The 12230-nt window shown below is 50.4% G+C and overlaps 1 protein-coding gene across 4 annotated transcripts in view; it reads right to left on the bottom strand.

Moving 5' to 3' along the window:
- Window positions 1-9847, bottom strand: part of DIS3L2 (DIS3 like 3'-5' exoribonuclease 2) — a 371217-nt gene extending 361370 nt beyond the window's left edge. Inside the window, exon 1 of one of the 4 annotated variants that reach the window (XM_069089292.1) lies at window positions 9704-9847. The gene's annotated coding sequence lies outside the window, so the exon portion shown is untranslated. Of the gene's footprint in view, window positions 1-8058; window positions 8171-9703 lie in introns of those variants that run through there. The other 3 variants (XM_069089294.1, XM_069089290.1, XM_069089293.1) reach the window with 3 other exon arrangements.
- Between the last annotated feature and the right edge of the window lie 2383 nt (window positions 9848-12230).

Below are 12230 nucleotides of genomic sequence, written 5' to 3'. Positions count from 1 at the left end.
TTTAGAAGAATAGATGGTATTCCAACTGAAGAGCTGCATAAGCTGTATCAAGAAAAGGTACTTAGCATTAGAATGAACAGGGAAGCAGGAACCACCCCTGCAGGTATTTCTGAATCTGAATCTTTGTATCCAAGTTTGCCCCACCTTCAGCGGGAATAGGAGATAGGCCAAGCCCCAGCCCAGATAAAAGAAATATGCAGAAGAGATTGCAGACCCCATATTGGTTTAACAATATATTGGAAGAATGGATCAACTACTGTGACTAGGGCACTGATTGATACTGGGGCTGAGGCCACACTTATCTATGGAAACCCTGATAAGTTTAAACATGGAACTCCTATTACCATGACAGGTCTAGGAGACACTGAAATATCAGACAGACAAGTTAAAATAACAATGAAATTGGGCAGTTACCTAAGAAAGAATATACTGTGGTGGTTGTACCCATTCCTGAATACATCACTGGAATAGATGTATTGAGAGGTATGACTCTGAATTTACCTGAAGGGAGATACCAATTTGCTGTGAGGAAGATAGGAATTAATACAGTTTTAGTGGGAAAACTAAAAATGGACCCAATCACTTTACCTGAACTTTCTGAAGTAATTACTTTAAAACAGTATCGTGTGCCAGGTGGGCAAGATGAAATTACCACTACTATAAAGGAATATGTTGAAGCAGGAGTGTTAGTCCCTACAACCACAAGATGGAATAATCCTGTCTGGCCAGTAAGAAAATCAGATGGGACATGGAGAATGACTGTGGATTATAGACAATTGAATAAGGTGACTCCTTCTTTGTATGCTGCTGTTCCAGATACCATCACCTTAATAGAAAGGATCCAGAAATATGATGGGACTTGGTATGCAGTTATTGACTTGGCAAATGCCTTCTTCACCATCCCAATAGACCCTAAACAATGGGACCAATTTGCTTTCACTTGGCAGGGTAGACAATATACTTTCACCCGCTTGCCACAAGGGTACATACATAGCCCCACTATTTGTCACAGGATTGTGGCTGAACAGTTGGATGAATTAAAGCTACCTGGTGTACAGCTTACCCACTACATTGATGATATTATAATACAGGGAAAAGATGCGAAAGAAGTGGAAAGGAGTTTGACCCTTCTAATTGAGCATATGAAAAGTAAAGGGTGGGAAATTAACCCTGCAAAGGTTCAAGGACCAGCTCAAAATGTGAAATTTTTGGGTATACAATGGAACAAGGGGCTACGGGAGATTCTTCCTCAAGCCCGACAAAAGATTCAGGATTTTCCTACCCCTACCAATAAGAAGGAGGCCCAAAAGTTCATAGGATTGTTTGGATACTGGAGGCACCACATTCCACATTTGGGACAGATTTTAAAACTTTTATATAGAGTCACACGGAAGAAATATGAATTCGATTGGGAACTTGAGCAGAGTAAAGCTTTTGAAGAAGCCAAGGCTGCCATACAATTGGCCCTAGATTTGTGGCCCATGCAAAATGGTCCAGTGGAATTGCAAGTGACTGTACAAGATGATTATGCAAACTGGAGCTTATGGCAAAAACAACAAAGCCGAAATGTACCTTTGGGATTTTGGTGTAGGAAACTCCCTTCATCTGGAGTCCAGTATACACCTTTTGAAAAGCAGTTGTTAGCTGCATATTGGGCTTTGGTGGAGACTGAACAACTGACTCTGGGCCATGAAGTGATATTAAGACCTGGAATCCCAATTATGACCTGGGTAATGAGTACCCCAGCTTCTCACAGAATTGGACATGCCCAAGAGGCTAGTATAATCAAATGGATGTGGTATATTCAAAATAGAGCGAAAACAGGCAAAAGCGGAGTCTCTGCTCTACATGAATCTGTAGCAAACATAGAAATTGAGAGGAATGACACACCCCCTGAGCCAAAGCAACAGTTGGTACAGTCCACTGTAAAATGGAATGAGGAATATGATGTATTAACTGAGGAACAAAAGAGACATGCATGGTTTACTGATGGGACAGCAAAATATTTGGGGCAAAAAAGACATTGGAAAGCAGTGGCCTATAACCCATGTACTAGAAGGACTTTGGAAAGTACTGGGATAGGTATAAGTAGCCAATATGCTGAACTTATGGCAGTATATCAAGCCATCAAAATAGAACAAGGAGGACAGTGTCATATATTCACTGATTCATGGGCAGTAGCTAATGGGTTGGCTACATGGATGCCCATGTGGAAAAATGAAAATTGGGAAATTCATGGCAAACAAGTCTGGGGCAAAGAATTATGGGAAGATATCTGGAACATGTCTTTGGTCACTGACTTGTCAGTTTTTCATGTAGATGCTCATGTGGCCCCTACCACACCAGAACATGAGTACAATGCTCATGCTGATCGACTGGCAAAGATTGCTACTGAACATATTGTCCCTACTTTGACAACAACTGATGATCGGGTATTAGCAAAATGGGTCCACCAAACAGCAGGCCATTTGGGGGTCCAGGCCACACACCAGTGGGCACAAGAGGTATTAGTATCTCTCGTTCACTGTTAAAACAGATCGCAGAAGAATGTCATATATGTCAATTGGAAAAGGAGCGAACTGTTCCTCGGGTAGTAACTGGAGAGATAGCAAGAGGAAAAGTCCCAGCCCAAATCTAGCAAATAGATTATATTGGTCCACTACCACTGGATAAAGGATGCAGATTTATATGTACTTGTGTTGACACCTATTCAGGTGTACTAGTAGCTTGTCCTTATAAGAATGCAACCCAGAAAAACACTTGTAAAACCCTAGATCTCATAAGCCTATATTATGGAACCCCAATGCAGATTCAAAGTGACAATGGGTCACATTTCAAAGGCAATGAAATGAAGAAGTATTGTATACTAAACAATATAGAATGGATATATCATATGCCATATTATCCAGAAGCATCTGGGTTAATTGAAAGAATGGATTACTGAAAGAACAGTTGAGGAAGTTAAGTTCCAATAATTCATATCAACATTGGAAGGATAATTTGTTCGTGGCTTTGCATAATTTGAATAATAGACCATTGGGAGGAAGTACACCTCTAGCCAGAATGATGACCCCCAATCTGCAAATTAGAAAACAACAAACACATAAGATCCCAAATATTGAGTATTGGACCTTGAGGCCAGATGTCCCAGCACCGTACCCAGGAACACCTGGTTCAGTGGGTATGATTTACATTGTTTAGAGGACTTTTGGTTGGACAGAAAAGAAATAAGAAAAATCTCCACTGGGATATGCATAAGAATCCCTAAAAATCATTTTGAACAAATTTTACCCAAATCAGGATTAGCAGCTCAAGGAATACATGTATTGGCTGGAGTAATAGATTCTAATTATCAAGGAGAAATTGTTGTAACATTCCATAATTTAGGTGAAGGGCCCATACAGATTCATAAAAATGATAGGATAGTTCAAGTGATTATCGTTCCTTGTAAAACAATACCACTTGTAAAAACTGACCCTCCTTCCAAAATAACTGTCAGAGGAACTGAAGGATTTGGTTACTGATAGAATAAAATCAGGAGCTAAAGTATGGGTAAAACAAAAGCCAGATGATGTTCCAAAAGCTGCAGAGATTATAGCACATAGGAGGGATAACACTGTAACTATTGTTTATTCTGGAGAAGATGATTACAAAATTGTACCCTTAACTCATTTATTCTACCGTGAGTGAGGCTACAATAGTCTGGTTATTGTCTCTTTGCTTCTTCTTGATTTTTTTTCTGTTCACCTTGTTTGCTAGATTTGTTTCCACAGGCTTGGTACCCTCCATCTGTAGATGCCTGATAGCTTAAGCTGGATGTCACCCCCTGTCTGCAACTGTGATGTGTCACCCTTGGACCTGGCATCAAGTATATTAAGAACTGACCTCTCAAATGGGACCCCTTAGGACAGGGACAGCTCTATATCCGATTTCAGCAGCAAGTAGCCATAGAAGAAGAGATCTTCACCCCTTACCACAAGATTTTGGGGCCCCATTTGTTCGGGGTGGGGGAAATGATGGGGAGCTTGTGCTCAAGCCCCAACCTAAAATATGGTTTTCTGTGTTTATTGTGTGCTATTCTTGTTATATTGTTGTGAAATTTTGTTGACACCAGTTATTCCTACTGTATTTTTGCCAAGTAAGGGACATGAAAGATCTTGGGGCAGAATGTAAGGGTTATGGGATTTAAAGATCTTCCATGCCCCATTGGACTTGCTGATGTAGCAGGAAGGGGCGGAGCAAGAGGAAGCAGAAGCCAAAACTAGAGTTCCTGCCGTGGCTAGCAGTGGCGGTGACGGCAGCAGCAGCAGCAGAGGCAGCAGCAGCAGCGCAAAGACCTTTTTGAGTCAGCCAGAATTTCTGCTAAGGATTCCTGCTGAGGACTGCCAGGGGCCGGAGCTTCTGGGAGCGTGCTTCCTGGACGCTGGGTGGTTGCTGTGAGTGGGGAGAGGAGGACCTTTGCCTGACGTAGCCTGTTCTGTTTTAAAGGCTTGAGAATGTGGGTGCTTTCTACTTTATCTGCCTGTGCCAATGTCATAACTACTCTGATGGCTTTCACTTCCTGGTTTTGGGACTCAGTCTTTTGGTATTTTAATAAATTTTCTAGCTTATTCCCCCATATTGCAAGCCTGATGTATTTTGTGATGGATAATTATATCAGCATATCTGTAATTTCCATAGGCATTATGAATATGGCATTGCTGATACAGCCCTTCATCACCTTGCTGCAGACCTGCCCTCCTTTCCAGCCTTCTAACACCTCATTCCCCTCCTCAAACTCTGGGATCCAGTGACAGGCACCGGTTTCCTTGCGGCTCTAGGAACAAGACACCCATTTCTTGGCTCCCCATATTTTCTGTTGCCCATGTTTGGACACAGTCCCTCCTCAAGGGCTCCAGGTTTCCCTGGGCTCCTTCAATCTCCAGCTTAAACCCCACCTTCTACAGGAAGTCTCTCCCAAGCCCTCCCAATTCCAAGTGCTTCCCCTCCATGAATTACTTCCTATTCATCCCACTCACAGCCTGTTCATGTGTGTGTTTGTTTATGAGGAGAGGGCCTGCCTTCTGCCCTCTTTTTGGATCCCTAGAGCTAGCACCGTGCCTGGCAAATAACAGGCTCTTAAAATAAATGCTGACTGACTGATTAAACCATGTGACATTGGCTTCATTGTCACCTCTGTGCAATGGGTATTCAAGCCCACCTATGTGGTCTCAGCCTCTCCCCAGAGGCCTCTGCTCTCATTACTGATGCCCTTATGACCCATTTAGGCAAAGGCCAAAATTGTCCCTTCTCCCCACAACGTCCCTGTGTCTATGAACAGAAGCTTCACCCTCTCAGTCTTCTAGCACATCCCACTCTTCCTCCTCTAAGGAGCTGCCAAGCTCAGTCGATTCTACTGGGCCAAGAAGTCTCAAACATGCCCTTGCCCTTCCATTCACATCTACTGCAAGCCATGACACCACCTTCCCAATGTCATGGTCCTCCTTGAGAATGCAGGACAGACAACACCACCAACTTCTTCCACCTCACTGCAAGGCCTCCTCGGTTTTGCATCAATCAGTCAATTAACAAGCATTAATTAAGCACCTTGCCAGCCACTGCTCCAAAGGCTGGAAAAGGCAGAGCCAGCCAAAAAGAAACTAGAACCTCCCTCCCAACTGGCACTGATTCATCAGGTAATACCAAGGTACTATCAACAAGCCTAGAGTCCCCATTTTTCCGACAAGCAAATCAAGAACGATGGTCAAACGCCTCAAAAGAATCATGATATGTAACAAGTCTAAGACATGCTGTGCCCACCGTGACCTCAGCTTTTTCAGCACAAACCTATCATCATACAGCATGCTTTCCATTCAGGTTCTTTTGTTCTAAACCACAGGAAGGCTGAGGGCGACTACTGACCTAGCTCCCAGCCCTATCAGGACTCATTAAGGAGGGGGAGAGGAGGGCTACGTGCTCATCCCTCAGATGCCAGGAGGCCAATTTCCAACTTGCTGCCAAGAAGTGGAGTCCAGTTTGATAGCAACTCCAGGATGCCAGCCCTTGGGAGGGAAGGGATGATGTGCCAGGCAAGCAAATATCCCAGGTCAAAGGTCAGAGACTGGCTGGGTCTGGATTTCAATAGTAAAGGGAACTACCCAGTGAGAAAACTCCCTCTCCCAAAGCAGGTGGGCGCTTCCTCTGCCACGGCCAGGCTTAGAGATCTTCTTGGAACCCTCTGAGATGAAGCACCCTGCCCAAGATCACACATCAGACGGGGGGGGGGGGGGGACGTGGCCCCAGGTGGTCTGACTTCATGGAAGGTTCTATGCACTGGGACACAACGCCTCGGTTGCCTCTATCATCACAACTAGAAATCAAGGACAAACAAATATCTGCAGAAGCAAAACATGGCCCCAACACAGCCAGGCAGAAGCGAGATGCCAGCAGCGGTTAACACGTCCATCAAGGGCTGGAATGCATTGCCAACAACACTTTGCATTCAGAAATGTTATTATAAAATGTGTAATATGTAAAAATATACCCAAAGTATCATTAGAAACTAACCAAAATAGCACAAATATGCCAGGAAAAAAAATAAAATATTCTTCAGAACATAGCTTTAACAAGAACAATTTTGTTACTGTATACAGGATGGACTAAAACAGAACAATTCTTCTGGAGCACAGCTTTCTCTCTGCAAGGTCTGTGGCTCCCTCCCTGGCCACCCTCTCCGGGCCTAGGGCCTCCCTGGGCTCCTCGCTCTCACTGCCAGTCTCCTCAAGGCTTGCTCCCGTTCTCATTTATCAGCCAGCCCAGATGCCCCTGCAGCTGCCCATCCGGCAGCTTTTTCTCTAGGAGACACAGAGTCTTCGTCTCCCCGCAGACCCCACTTTCTCACCTGGGGCCTTGCTTCCTTGTCCCCCATTCCAGGAGCCTCCTCAATCCTCTAGGGGCCCAAAGCCCTCAGCTAGTCTAACTGTTCCTCCACTTCCCATCTCAGCCTCACCTTCCTAAGCTCTCTGATGTCCCGGCTCCCCACTGGGGTCAGGCCCACCTTTCCTCCTTCACTGTCTGGGCTCTGTCCAGCCCAACGTACCCCAACAGGCCCCGATCCGTCTGCAGCCCCCCACGTTCAAGGACCCAGGCCTCGGAGGGGATGGCTGCGGCCGCCTGGTCACTGCAGGGTCCCTGAGCCCCCAGCCCCGACCCTCCCCCGCCTCTTGTCCTGGTCCCAGAATAAAGGAAGGCCACTCTCCCCCCATGGGGCTGCCGGGGCAGGGCCGGGAGGGAGGGCCAAGGCAGTCCCAGGGCAGTCACGTGGCAGAGGGGGCTGTGGGAAGGCAGGGCCCCAGCAGACGCCGGGGATGGGGGGGCGCACGAGGGCCGGAGGAAACCCCAAAAGCAGGAAGGTCTTGGCTCGGGGCCGCTGGGTTCGGCCTCTTCCTTCTACAGGGGGGGAAACTGAGGCAGGGTGGGCTGGGCCTCGAGGCGCCCCTCCCATCCAACCCATCCTGGTCGAGGAAAACCACTGTGGCACCACGTGGCTGCTCCTGCAGCCTAGGCCCCCGGCCCCCACCGCCAAGGTCTGGGTTCTGCTCCTGGCCCTGGAACCCTCCCCAGTGCCTGACCCAGAACAAGAGTCGTCACCGCCCGAGGTCTCGGCAGGGGGTGGGAAGGCGTGGGGCAGGGAAGGGGTGAAGGCACCATGTGCTTGTCAGCACCTCACGAGGCCGCGAGAGGCGGATGCGCATGCGCGGAGGGCGCGCCGACACCTCTCCCCCCACCTCTCCCCCCCCCACCCCCGTTGGGCGCATGCGCGGAGGGCCCGGGGGCCCGCGTGCCCTCCCTGAAGACTGCGGAGGGGAGAGGGACGCGGAGCGCGTGCCCCTCGCCGGCGGGGTCGGGGGCGCCAGACGTGAGGGGAGACGCCCCCTACGCGCCGAGGCAGCAAGGGCGGGGCCCGGCGACCTGGAGCGCGGCCGGCGGGGGTCACGGCCGGCCGGCGAACCGACGGCCCCGAGAGCCGCGGCACCCTCACCGCGGAAGCCAGGCTACCGGGGCGGGCGGGTCACTCACCACTGCTCCCGGCTCCAGCCACCGCTCCGGCTCCAAGTTGCTAAGGAGAATCCACTTCCGGGTCACAGGCCGAGCGGCTACGGGCTGCGGTGTGGGCCAAAAGAGGCCCAGGGGCGAAGCGTGCGTGGGGAAACTGAGGCCCAGAGGCTGCTAGGGCCGAGCCGGAGGTCAGGCCGCGCGTCTGCGGGCGTGGGTCCAGAGAGGAAGGCCCCCGCAGAGACTGTAAGCTCCCCAAGGGCAGCCAACCAACCCATTTCATAGATGGGCAAGAGAGAGAGCCGCGGCTGTTTGCAGGCTCCCGTGGAAGCCCACCCAGGATCCCTCCCACGCAAGGCCGCCCCTTGGCCGGTACCTCCACCGTGTTTGTGCGGCATCGTCCGCAACACCCCCCCCGCCAGTGCAGAGACTCAAAGCCGGCACCCCATCAGGCAGCAGGGTGGCGGCACACAGTAGGTGCTTAGTGAGACCCCCCACCGATCTTACTCTGGGGGCCGCAAAGGAACCGGCATTTATTAGGCACTTACTGTGTGCCGGCCCTGCTAAGTGCTTTACTGAGATCATCCGCCCCGCCCTGCGCGGTTATGATCCCCATTTTACAGTTAAGAAAACTGAGGCCAAAAGGGGAAGCGCCCCAGGGTCTGTAGGGGCCTCAGGCAGGATTTGCACTCAGATCTCCTGCCTCAGAGCCCTGGGGGGCCCCTTCCCAGACCCACGTGCTGGGGGCTCGGCAGGGGTCCTACGGCAGCGTGGCCGTGGGTGACGGTCACGGGCTCCCACGGCCGTGGGGTGGGTCAGTGACCCGTTTACAGGCTGGTGGCCTCGCGTCCACTCGTGACGGGCGTGTCACCGCCCTGGCTGGGAGGGTCCGCAGGGTGAGCCCACAGAATCCCCCGGTGGGCCTCCCTGCCCCTGGTGCTGCCTGAAATGGGAAAGGGGAGGGGCTGCCCCCTGGCACATGGGCCGGTTTTAGCTCCTTTCAACAGAAAACCACCCGGCTTTTTAAACAGACAGGAAATTTTTTTCCTAAATAGATCCTGGGGGAACCGAGACTCAGCTTGGCATAGCAGACAGAAAGCCCAGGTTCTCCATGGCTACCGCGCGGCTGCTCCCCAGAGCCAAGCCCCTGAAGGGTGGCTGCTTCCCACTCGCTGCGGTCGGGGCCCCTCCTCTCAGTGACTGCACCAGGGGGACACTGGGCAGGGGGGCCTCCCTCCTGCCTGAGCAGAGCCTGAAGGTGCAGGCAGCCGGGCGGCTCCTGGTCACCAAAGCTGAGTCTGTCCGATGGGGAGGGGAGAACCCCTTGATGTGAATGCCTGAACCCCAGAGGGCCAGGGCGGCTTCGTGACCTCAGGTGAACCCCCTCCTCCCAGAGCCCTTTCCATGGGTGAGATTGCTGGGGCACAGTAGGGAATGTCAGTAGAGGCTCCCTACCTTTTTTCCAGGTTCATTTTAGCTGCCTTCATCTAGAGCTGAAAGAGACATCCGAGGAGCCCAACCCCCTCATTGTACAGGTGAGGAAACTGAGGCTCAGGGAGAGGACATGGCTGCCCCCAAAGCACTTGGGAGGCAGGGCCCAGCACCTTTTGGGAACCAGTTCTAACCTGTTTGCTATAAATACATGGAGGGGAATGAGAAACAGGCTTACCTTGTGTCCAGGCCCCAAGAGCACGAAGGTGGTTCACTAGGCAGGCAGAGAGACCAAGTGTCCCAGAGCTGTGAGGTCTAAACCTCTGAAGCCCCAGTGGGTGGGTGTGCCCAAGCACGCCCAGGAGGACTGTGGGAAGCTGCTCCTCCCAATTAACCTCCCAGACAGGTGAAACAGGGAGTGAGATTCCCTTTAATGGCAGGTCCTGGCTAAGGGAGGGCAGCCAGCCTAGATGTCCTGGGCCAGGGACCTTACAGGCAGTTCAATTGAAACTCCAGCTCACCATTTTACATGTGGACAAATGGGAAATCCAGAGAGGTGGTGATTTATCCAAGGCTATGCAGCGTGACCCTGGTCAAGTCACTGCATCCCATTTGCCTCAGTTTCCTCATCTGTAAATGACCTGGAGGAGGACTTGGCAAGCTACTCCAGCATCTTTGCCAAGAAAACCCCAAATGGGGTCAGGAAGAGTAGGAAACAACAGAACACATATAGAGACAAGGTTTGAACCCGCATCCTCTGACTCCGGAGTCAGCCTGTCCTTTCTGTGGGACCACGCTCCCTCATTCCCTTGTGCCTGACTTTGCAAAAAGTTGTTGGAACAGGAGAGGACTGGGAAGAGAACCATGTACACTCGGAAACTCAGCACCCTGGAGTTGGGTTTTTGTGTGTCCATACCTAGAATGTGCAGAAAGAGACATGGCAGAAACTTGGGAAACAAAGAAGAAGGAACTGCCACCACATAGAAACGCAGAAGGGAAAACACAGGGGAAAGAAAAGAGGGAATCCACCCTTCTAGAGAGAGCAGCTAGCAGAAAACCACCCACCAGGAGTGCCCGGAGGAGAAGCTACCAGGCTAGGCAGCCCTGGGCTTCCCAGAGAGGGGCCAGTGCACCAGCCAGGCCTCTAAGGAGAAAGAGGCTGAGGACCCATCAGCTGCTGGTACCGTGAGGTATTCGGATTGTGCTGGTTTCTAGGGAAGGGGGTTTTCCAAGGGGAGAACAGATGCCCTGACCATTTATGGGTTTGGACACGTATCCTGAGACATCATGTTGGATAAAACTTAGCTTCTGTTTAATGTCACACTAATCTTGAGTTCCTTCATGAGAGCTGAGGGTTCCCCCAAGGCAAATTCTAATATCTTCAGAATGGAACCTTTGGCTCAGAACCCACAGTTTGGAGCCCCTATGGCCTAGGACCTCAGCACCTGGAGCAACCAATTGAGTAAGCCTGTATTAAGCACCTACTATATGCCAGGCACTGGGATCCTGAAACCTTTGGATCCACCACGAGGAAAATGAGACTGGACACATTGCCTGGAAAAGCCAGAAGCAAAACTTCCATTGCAGTATGTGCCAGCTGCCCTTCACAGTCTTCACACAGCCCTCTCCTGTCACATCTCCTACTTCCATGTCTTTGGACAGGCTGTCCCGAGTTCCTGGAAAACTATTGGCCCTCACCTCTGCCTCTTAGAATACAGCCTAGCCTCCTCCAAAGCACTACTCCAGGGTTAGCTTCTAAAGGATTCCTCTCCCAATCCCTCCAGCTGCTAGACCACCTCCCTAGAAGTTATTATATTGGTGGTATATTTATATTACACCATGCTCCACACTGGCCCTGGCAAATTAGGTCCCCAAAGGCTACTATTCTCATGATTCTAGAAGCATCCCTGTGGGTGACTGTCCTCCTGACAGAGTTCATGAGCCCCCACCAGTATCCTTCCCCTTCAAAATCAGCCAGCAGATCAGTTCTTTAGCAAAGACATTGATTTAAATGAGATAACAGCATATGTAAAACATTTTTCCCCGACCCCAGAAGAATGTTGTTCAGTGGTTTTTTTTTTCAGTCATGTCCAACTCTTTGTGGCCCATATGTGGTATTTTGGGCAAAGATACTGGAGAGTTTAGCATTTCCTTCTCCAGCTCATTTGACAGATGAGGAAACTGAGGCAGAGTGAAATGATTTGCCTAGGGTCACACAGCAAGTGTGAGGCCAGATTTAAACTAATGGAGAGGAGTCTTCCTGACTCAGGGCCCAGCACTCTCTCCACTGGGCCATCTAGCTGTCCCACAAGGGAAATACATCTTACCAATATACCTAGAGTCCAGGGATGGGGAAAGAGTGGACATGAATTTAAAGCACAATCGTAGAGAAGCATGACTGTAAGGAACACACGACTGAGGCACCTCGTGACTCAGATCTTCACTCAGTTCATTTGGGGAGTGGTCTTGGTGACAGATGAGTCACCACCGGCTCAGCCAGACTGGCTGCCCTATGACTCACCTGAGACCCCTACCCCTTTCCCTCTGACTCTTCTCAGCTGGGGGGCTCCCATGCTGTCTTGTCTGGACCAAGGACCTTTAACCCACAACCAGCAGAAGCCTGTCCCTCAGACTTCCTCAGAGCCTTGCCTCTGACCTTTACCAGGACTAACCGTGCCCCCCTCCCCAGGTAGGAGGTAAGAGAGGTCCTCCTCTCTTGTTCGACAATCCTTCTTGCTTCAGGGCATGAAGGAGCCTTGAATTCT

This window comes from Petaurus breviceps, unplaced genomic scaffold (assembly GCF_028583685.1).
Source record: "Petaurus breviceps papuanus isolate PSGF00001 unplaced genomic scaffold, PetGlider_PUasm1.0 186, whole genome shotgun sequence".
Taxonomy (NCBI): domain Eukaryota; kingdom Metazoa; phylum Chordata; class Mammalia; order Diprotodontia; family Petauridae; genus Petaurus; species Petaurus breviceps.
The sequence above is the reverse complement of the archived record's forward strand: the minus strand, read 5'-3'. Positions and strand labels throughout refer to the sequence as shown.